Source organism: Pteropus vampyrus, unplaced genomic scaffold (assembly GCF_000151845.1).
Source record: "Pteropus vampyrus isolate Shadow unplaced genomic scaffold, Pvam_2.0 Scaffold120, whole genome shotgun sequence".
NCBI classification, from domain to species: Eukaryota; Metazoa; Chordata; class Mammalia; order Chiroptera; family Pteropodidae; genus Pteropus; species Pteropus vampyrus.
Window position 1 is genome coordinate 5,014,456 of NW_011888901.1, and position 8,172 is coordinate 5,022,627.

The 8,172-nt window shown below is 39.7% G+C and overlaps 1 pseudogene; it reads left to right on the top strand.

Moving 5' to 3' along the window:
• The first annotated feature begins 4,379 nt into the window (after window positions 1-4,379).
• On the top strand, window positions 4,380-5,113 carry LOC105296143 (annotated as a pseudogene).
• The last annotated feature ends 3,059 nt before the right edge of the window (window positions 5,114-8,172 follow it).

Genomic DNA, 8,172 nt, shown 5'->3' on the forward strand with positions numbered 1-8,172 from the left:
CTGTCTCTAGGCATTCATACATGCTGTCCACTCTCCCTGGAGTGAAATTCCTGTGCCTTCCTGATGTCACCCAGCTAACTCTTGCTCATTTTTCAAATCTCTGTTGAAACGACACCTGCTCAGGGAAGATCCCCTGACTGCCATACTAGTTGAATCCTCCTGTATTGTGCTTCCCCATTATATCTCTCTTCATTATAAGAATGTATGTATGGGCATGCTCCCTGCTGAACTACAAGACTCTGTTATGTTCATCACTATATTCCCAGCACAAAACAGTGCTCTATTGGTAGCATGAATGATTGGAGGTAAAGCCTTATCTGGCTGTGGACACTAGGTTTGCAGCTTGGCTCTCAGCTCATCTGGGCTAAGCACTGTCTTTGCATTCATTAGAAGGAGGGTCTCTACAAAGACAGCCTCCCCTTCCCTCCCTACCGCATGTGACCTTAAGCTTATCACACTTTAATGACTTTGTTTTGCACAGAGCTCTAACCTCAGGAGTATCCAATCCAACCCTCCTTGTTTTCTAGAAGACCTGGAGACATAGCAATATGAACAAGATTGCATGGGAAGTGAGGCTGGGTGCCTGGTTCCACTAAGCTTTCCTGAGGACATTTGAAAGAGCAAGGGCAACATGGACAAGAGCTGCCTGTTGGGGCTGGGGGCTGGGAAGCTGTGAGCTAGAGAGACCTGGCCTCAGCTTGACTAGAGGACTGAGAGGGAGAGACAGCAAGTCATTGTGAGGAAGGTGAATGTGTGGCCCTCCTGTGGTGACCCCTTTACACTTCACTCCCATCTCCACCCTCAGCCAGTGCTCCCTTCTCTACATGAGTGTTTGAGTGCCCATAATCATGGTGATTTTCAGGTGGATCCTGAAGGGTGGGCAATATCTGCACTGGATGATGAACTTCTTGAGGCTAATCCTGGGTTTTACCTTCTCTGAGTCCTCGGCCTCCACCCCCATAGGCCTGGCCCAGAGCGTGTCTCTGGGACCAATGAATCAATGAGTGAATGCATGCATGGATTATTATAGGTGGAGAAAAGGGGCTATTCACAGACATGCATTTACTGGACAAATGGCCACCACCTCTCTGTGCACATCACTGTGTTCTCTTAATGATAAAGCTTCCTCCCCGTGTCATGACATGGGCAGCAATTCAAAAGGTCATGAGACAGACCAAGCTCTCTCAATTCAAGAGTCAGTCACACTTCTTACCTGAACTATTTTTGATGTGGCTCACCCATGATTGAGTAGTGAGGTGACTGTGCCAGGAGGGTGTCCAGTGTAGAGTCTGTCCAGGCCCGCAGTCCAGGAAAGATGGCCTTGACAGGGCTCTTCAAAGCCCAGGCCTAAAGGCAGATGACAGGCCACTCTGGGGCCCTATTTGAGAGGAAACTCCTCAACCCTATTGTGCAACCTGCAAACAGCCAACAGCACCTGCCACAAGGGCCTCCCCTTGGCCAACATGGAGAAGACAGACAGAAGACGGCGGGAGAGGCAGAGTGTGTGTGGAGAATCTTCCAAACTCTCTACATCACATCCCTCCAGGTCAGTTCAGCCACTCCACTTTGGCCACAAGGACAATGTGGTTTAGCTGTCAGAGGGGACATGGCTAAGGCCAAATCCAGTCTCTCTGACTCCAAGCCTGTGTTCTCTCCCCTGGGCAGGCAAAGTTTCAACTCGACGAAAGTGGAGACGGTCTGAGGGTCTGAGTTCCAAGAAACCACATGGTTAGACCAGGCCTGTAAGTGGAAAGGCCAGCTGGCATATTCAGTGAAAAGTGTGGGAGGCTGGGAGCTTGAGACCATGAAGGCTTAACCTGGAAGGAAGTCAGTGGTGGGGCCCAGAGGAATGGGAGTATGTGAGAGAGAGCTAGGGAAGAATGAGGAAACCATGGCAACCACTTGGTGCAGCTGCGGAAAATGATGGACAGAAGAGAGTGAAATAACCTGAGAGTTCACATCCAGGGGCAGGTGGTAGGACAGGACGAGGATAGTCTTTCAGCAGGCAGCAGGGTGAGAGGTGCTGTGGGCCACAGGCAGGCGTCTGGGCTAGGGAACTAGAATACCAAAACGATTTTGAAGAAGAACAAAATCAGAGTACTTATATGACCTGATTTCTTTAAAGGTACAGCAAATAAAACGGTGGTATTGGCAACGAAATAGACACATAGATCAATGAACAGAACAGAGAGTCCAGAAATAGACCTACACGTATATGGCCAATTGATTTTCAGCAAAGGTGCAAAGGCAGTTCAATGGCAAAAGGATAGTCTTTTTAACAACTGGTGCTATAACAATTGGACATACATATGCAAAAAAAATAAATAAATAAACGAATGAATGAATGAATAAATAAATAAATAAACTTCAATCCATACATTACAAATATGTAAATTGACTTGAAATGGATTGTAGATATAAATGTAAATCCAGAACTATGAAATTTCTAGGAGAACATTTTTGTTACCTGGGTTAGGCAAAAGGACAGTTCATAATATGAAAAATTGATACATTGGCGTCTATCAAAATTTAGAACTTCTGTTCTTCAAAAGACACTATTAAGTAAATGAAAATAGGAGACTTGTGTTCATAATATATAAAAGACTCTCAACCCTGTTAGCAAAGCCAAGTGACCTTAGACTACCACTCTTGCGGGGCTGTAACAAGATGCCCAAACAACCATGCTGGACCAGTGTTAGAGAAGGCCAAGTAGGGAACTGGGACTTTTATCCCCTCCCAGAAGTAATGAGGTATCCCTCTTCCCTGTGTCCTCGCTCCCATGCACTGGGGTGGTATCAGAAGAAGCCTAGTGGAAAGTCAGGACTTTCACTATCTCCCATTGGTAATGACACCACCCACCCACACCTACTCAGTGTCAGTGGAGACCACATGGGAGCTGGAACTCCCGTCCTTGTCCAGCAACAAAGAGAAGCCTCTTTCAAGTATCTTTGGAACCTGGGCTTTACCTCCACCTAGCAGTGCACATCATTACCCCTTTACCTCCACCTAGCAGTGCCCATCATTACCCCTCTGGTATCAGAGAGAGCCAACTAAAACAGGAAGTTTAAATAAAATTCAGAGTCTCAGAACATAATACAAAAATTTAAATAAAAAATTACTTATCATACCAAGAACCAGGAAGATCTAAATGAATAAAAAAGACAATCACTAGATGTCACCACTCTGAGATGACAGAGATGTTAGAATTGTCTGACAAAGATTTTAAAGCAACCATGATAGAAATGCTTCAATAAGCAATTATAAACACACCTGAAACAAATGAAAAAATAGCAAGCCTCACCAAAGAAACAGAAAAACTCAGCAAATAAATAAAGGTATAAAAAGAAACAAATGTGGATCTATGCAAAAGACCTAACATTCATGTCACTAAAGTCCCAGAAGAGGAGGATAAAGAGGTTGGGGCTGAAAAAATACTAAAAAAAAAAAAAAAGGCTGAAAATTGTTAAATTTGACAAGAGATATAAACCTATAGAATCAAGAAGCTGACTGAATCCTAAACAGAAAAACAAACAAACAAACAAACAAAGAAATCCATTCTAAGACACATCATAATCAAACTTCTGAAAACTAAAGACCAAGAAAAAATCTTGAAAGCAGCCACAGAAAAATGATACCTTACTCATAGGGCAAAACAATTCAAATTAACAGTGGATTTCTCCTCAGAAATCATGAAGGACAGAATAGAATGGCACAATATATATATACATATATAATTTCAAATACTGAAAGAAAGAACTGTTACCCCAAATTCTGTACTCAACAAAAATATCTTTCAGCAAGGAAGGAGAAATCAAGACATTTCCAAATGAAGAAAACTAAGATGTCACCCGCGCATCTACCTTAAATGAATGACTAACTTCTCTATACAGAATGGGAATATCTCTAAACACAAAGGAAATGATAAAAGAAACAATCTTAGAATATCATAAAGAAAGAAAGAAAATAGAAAGTAAAAATATGGGTAAATGATATAGACTTCCCTTCTCTTGAGTTTTCTAAATTATGCTTGACAGATGAAGCAAAAACTGTAACACTGGTGTGGTTCTAAGAGTATGCAGAGGAAATATTTAAGGCAATTATGATATAAATAGGATGTAAAGGAAGATAAGGTTTCTATACTTCAGTCAAGCTGGTGAAATGTCAATTCCAATAGACTGTGGTAAGTTATGTGTATGTAATACAACATCTAGAGTAACTGTTGCAAATGCTATACAAAAAGATATACTCAAAAACACTATAGGTAAATACAAACAAAATTCTAAAAATGTTCAAGTAACCCACAGGAAGGAAGGAAAAAGAAAGAGAGCTCTGTCCTCTCCCGGCCAAAGCCGGGGAGACTAGAACAAGAAGCAGGGACTATGTTCCGATGCAAGCTGATGGCCCTTGACTACCACTTCCCTGTCAGCTTCAACTACAAAGATGAGACAGAATTTAGAAACTTTCTTGTTTGGCTTGAAGACCAGAAAATCAGAAACTACAAGACTGAAGACAGAGGTAATTTAAGAAATATCCACAGCAGTGACTGGCCCAAGTTCTTTGAAAAGTGTCTTAGAGATGTTAATTGTCCTTTCGGGTTCAATATTAATAAGAAGCAATTGACTGGCTTCTTGGTTAAGTTGTTAGACTTGAATATGGAGATAATGCTGAAAGATACAAGGACTTCGTACCTGATAATACAAAAAAAATGCTGACAATGCAGCTAAAAATGGAGAGCTGTTGATCAATTGGGAGGTAAAAATCCTGATTTTAAGACTGATGTTATGATTCTGCCTTACTTTCTTCAAATTCAGCTTCATGATGATTACCCAATTATTCTTAAGCCAATTTGCATTTTGGTCCAGGAGCGCCTAACACAGGATACAGTTGCAAAAGCAAATCAAACAAAAGAAGCTTGCCTGTTGTTTTAGACAAGCATATGCTTGGTTTTGACAGAGGAGAGGCAGTTCTTAATGAAGCTGCTCAAATTCTGAGATTGCTGCATATAGAAATGCACAGGGAGCTAGAGACAAAAATTAATGAAGCCATAGTAGATGTTAGGGCAATTATTGCCAATCCAAAGACAGACCACGGACTGGGGAAAGGTGGAAGATGAACATTTAAAGATTTCGACCTCTCATCTACTTAGTATAATTGGGAACCATTATGCCCTGGCGTGTATTTAAAAATCAAATGTCACAATTTTAAGGGAAGAATCCCAGAAAATGGACTATGGTCTAGAGATTTACCATCATTGCTTTTTCTTTAATAAAGTTCAGGAAAGTGGAAAGAAAGGAAAGCAGAGAAATGAAAAATAGAGTACAAATAGAAAATAAAACAACGAATTGGCAGACTTAAGCCCTAAATATCAATGTAACATATATTACACTAAATATAAAAGATCTAAATATACCAATTAACAGACAGAGACTGGCAGAGTCAATTATAAGACACAACCCAACTACATTCTGTCTTTAAGGAACTTCCTTTGAATATAATGATATAGCTAATTCGAAAGCAAAAAGATGGAAAAGGATAAATCATGAAAACAGTAATTAAGGAAAGCAGGAGTGGCTATATTAATATCACAGATAAAGTAGACTTTAGAGCAAAGAAAATTATCAGAGACACAGAGGACATCATATAATGATAAAAGGATCAATTCACCAGAAAGACACAGCAAAACTAAATGTGGATACACCAAACAACAGAGTTAAAATATGTGAAGCAAAAACTGACTGATGCAACTGATAGGAGAAATAGATAAATCTTTAATTATAGTTGGAGATTTCAACACTTCTCTTTCAGCAATTGACAACTAGGCATCAAATCGGCAAGGATACAGAATAACTCAACACCATCAACCACCAGGATCCAACTGACATTTATAAAACACTCCACCCAACAGCAGCAGAATACACATTCAAGGGCCCACAGAACATCTGGACCATAAAAGAAACCTCAATAAATTTAGAAGAATTCAAATCATGCTGTGTTTTCTCTGACCACAATGGAATCAAACTAGAAATCAATAAATCATGAATCAAAGGGAATGCCTCAAGGATGGAATGAAAGTTCTGGCTTCACACTGGGCCTTCTCTGACACCACCCAGCAGGATATTGGAGCTCCTCATTACAGCCCTGGGTGAAAATATAGGGTCCCATATGTCTTCTGCTGGCAGGGCTTAGGGTGGGGCCATATTTTTTTAATATGGTATTCGACTGGAGTCGGGCAGTTATTGACTAAATGTTTTCTGTCTTAATAAACCCTAAAATATGTGGTCAAATGATTTTTCACAAGAGTGCCAAGAACAGTCTTCAACAAATGATGATGGGAAAATTGAATATCCACATGCAAAAGAGTGGAGCTGGAAACTTAAACTATATATAAATTAATTCCAAATAGATCAAAGAACTGAAGATAAGAAATAAATCTATAAAACTCTTAGAAGAAAAAAAAGTGTCATGACATTGGATTTATCAATTATTTCTTGCATATGACACAGAAAGCACAGGGAACAAAAGAGAAAATAGATGAATTAGACTACACTGAAATTAAAAACATCTGTACATCAAAAGACATAATTGTTAGAGTGAAAAAGCAACCCATAGAATAGGAGAAAAAATCTGAAGGCATATATCTGATAAAGAATTAGAATACATAAAGAATTTCTACAAGTCAACAACAAAAACCCCAAACAATCTGATTTTAAAATGAGTAAAAAATCTGAACATTTTTCCAAAGAAGATATACAATTGACCAATAAGGATATGCCCAATATTACTAACCATTAAGGAAATGCAAATTAAACTACAATGAGATATCTTCTCACACCTGTTAGGACAACTACTATGAAAAAAAGAAAGAAGAGAGAGAGAGAGAGAAAGAAAGAGAGAAAGAAAGAAAGAAAGAGAGAGAAAGAGGGAAAAAGGAAGAGAAAATACAAGTCCCAGACAATAATAAGCTTTGACAAGGATGTGGAGAAACTAGAAGCCTTGTGCTTTCCTGCATGTAAAATGGTGCAGCCACTATGGAAAATTGTATGGTGATTTCTCAGAAAATTAAAAATAGAATTACCATTTGTTTTAGTGATTTCACTTCTGAGTACATATCCAAAAGAATTGAAAGCAGGGTCTTGAAGAGATTTTGTGCATACATGTTCATAGTAGTATTATTCACAATAACTCAAGTGCCCATTAATGGATGTAGAGACAAAATGTGGCATATATGTGATCAATTATTTTCAGCCTTAAAAAGAAAGGAAATTCTGACACATGTTACAACATGGATGAACTTTGAAGACATTATGCTAAGTGAAATAAGGCAGTCACAAAAAAATACAAGAACTGTAAGTTTCCACTTTTATGATGTACTTAGAGTAGTCAAATTTATAGAAACAGAAAATAGTATGGTGGTTGCCAGGGGCTGTGTGTGTGTGGGAGGAGAATGGGGAATTATTGCTTCATGGGTACAATTTCAATTTTTCAAGATGAAAAGTATTCTGGAGTTGATGGCGGTGATGGTTGCACAACAATGTGAATGTACTTGAGGACCGCTGAACTATAAAAATGGTTAAGATGATAAATTTTATGTATACGTAATGTATATTTTACCACAATTTAAAAAAAAAAAGTTTTTTGTCTTGTTAGGCTGCCCCTTTCCTGAACCTTTGGTTAAGAAGAAAGCAGGTTTTTGTTGGGGCTTCTGGGTTGTTGACTCTTTTCCTACAAATCTGGGCCGAGGCCAGAGAAAACCCAGGCAACCCCCCATTGCGTCATTCCTTGGGTCCCAAGGTCCCTAGCCAGTTGGCCATCTCTCTCCACTTTCAGCATCCTCTAAGGTTTGTGTTGTATATGACGCCCATGGTTGTTAGCTTTACTTAGAGGGAGGACTAGTGAATGACTCCATCCTCCCAGAAGTGGAAGTCTTGGTGTGCTGTGTTTTTATTAGCTCTCCCAGGTAATGCTGTTATTCACCAAGGACTGAGGATGACTGAATTAGCATCTGAGTCCAAGTTCCCAAGGGAAAAGACTGGATCGTCCTTGTTTACAATGAAGCTCTTGAGCTAGGCATAGCTGGTCTTAGTCCTCACATATGTGCTCCAAACCCCAGTTTGGTTTTCCAGGCAGCGCTTGCTCAGCCTCTGTGCTGCATGAGTTCATTGATTCACTAGT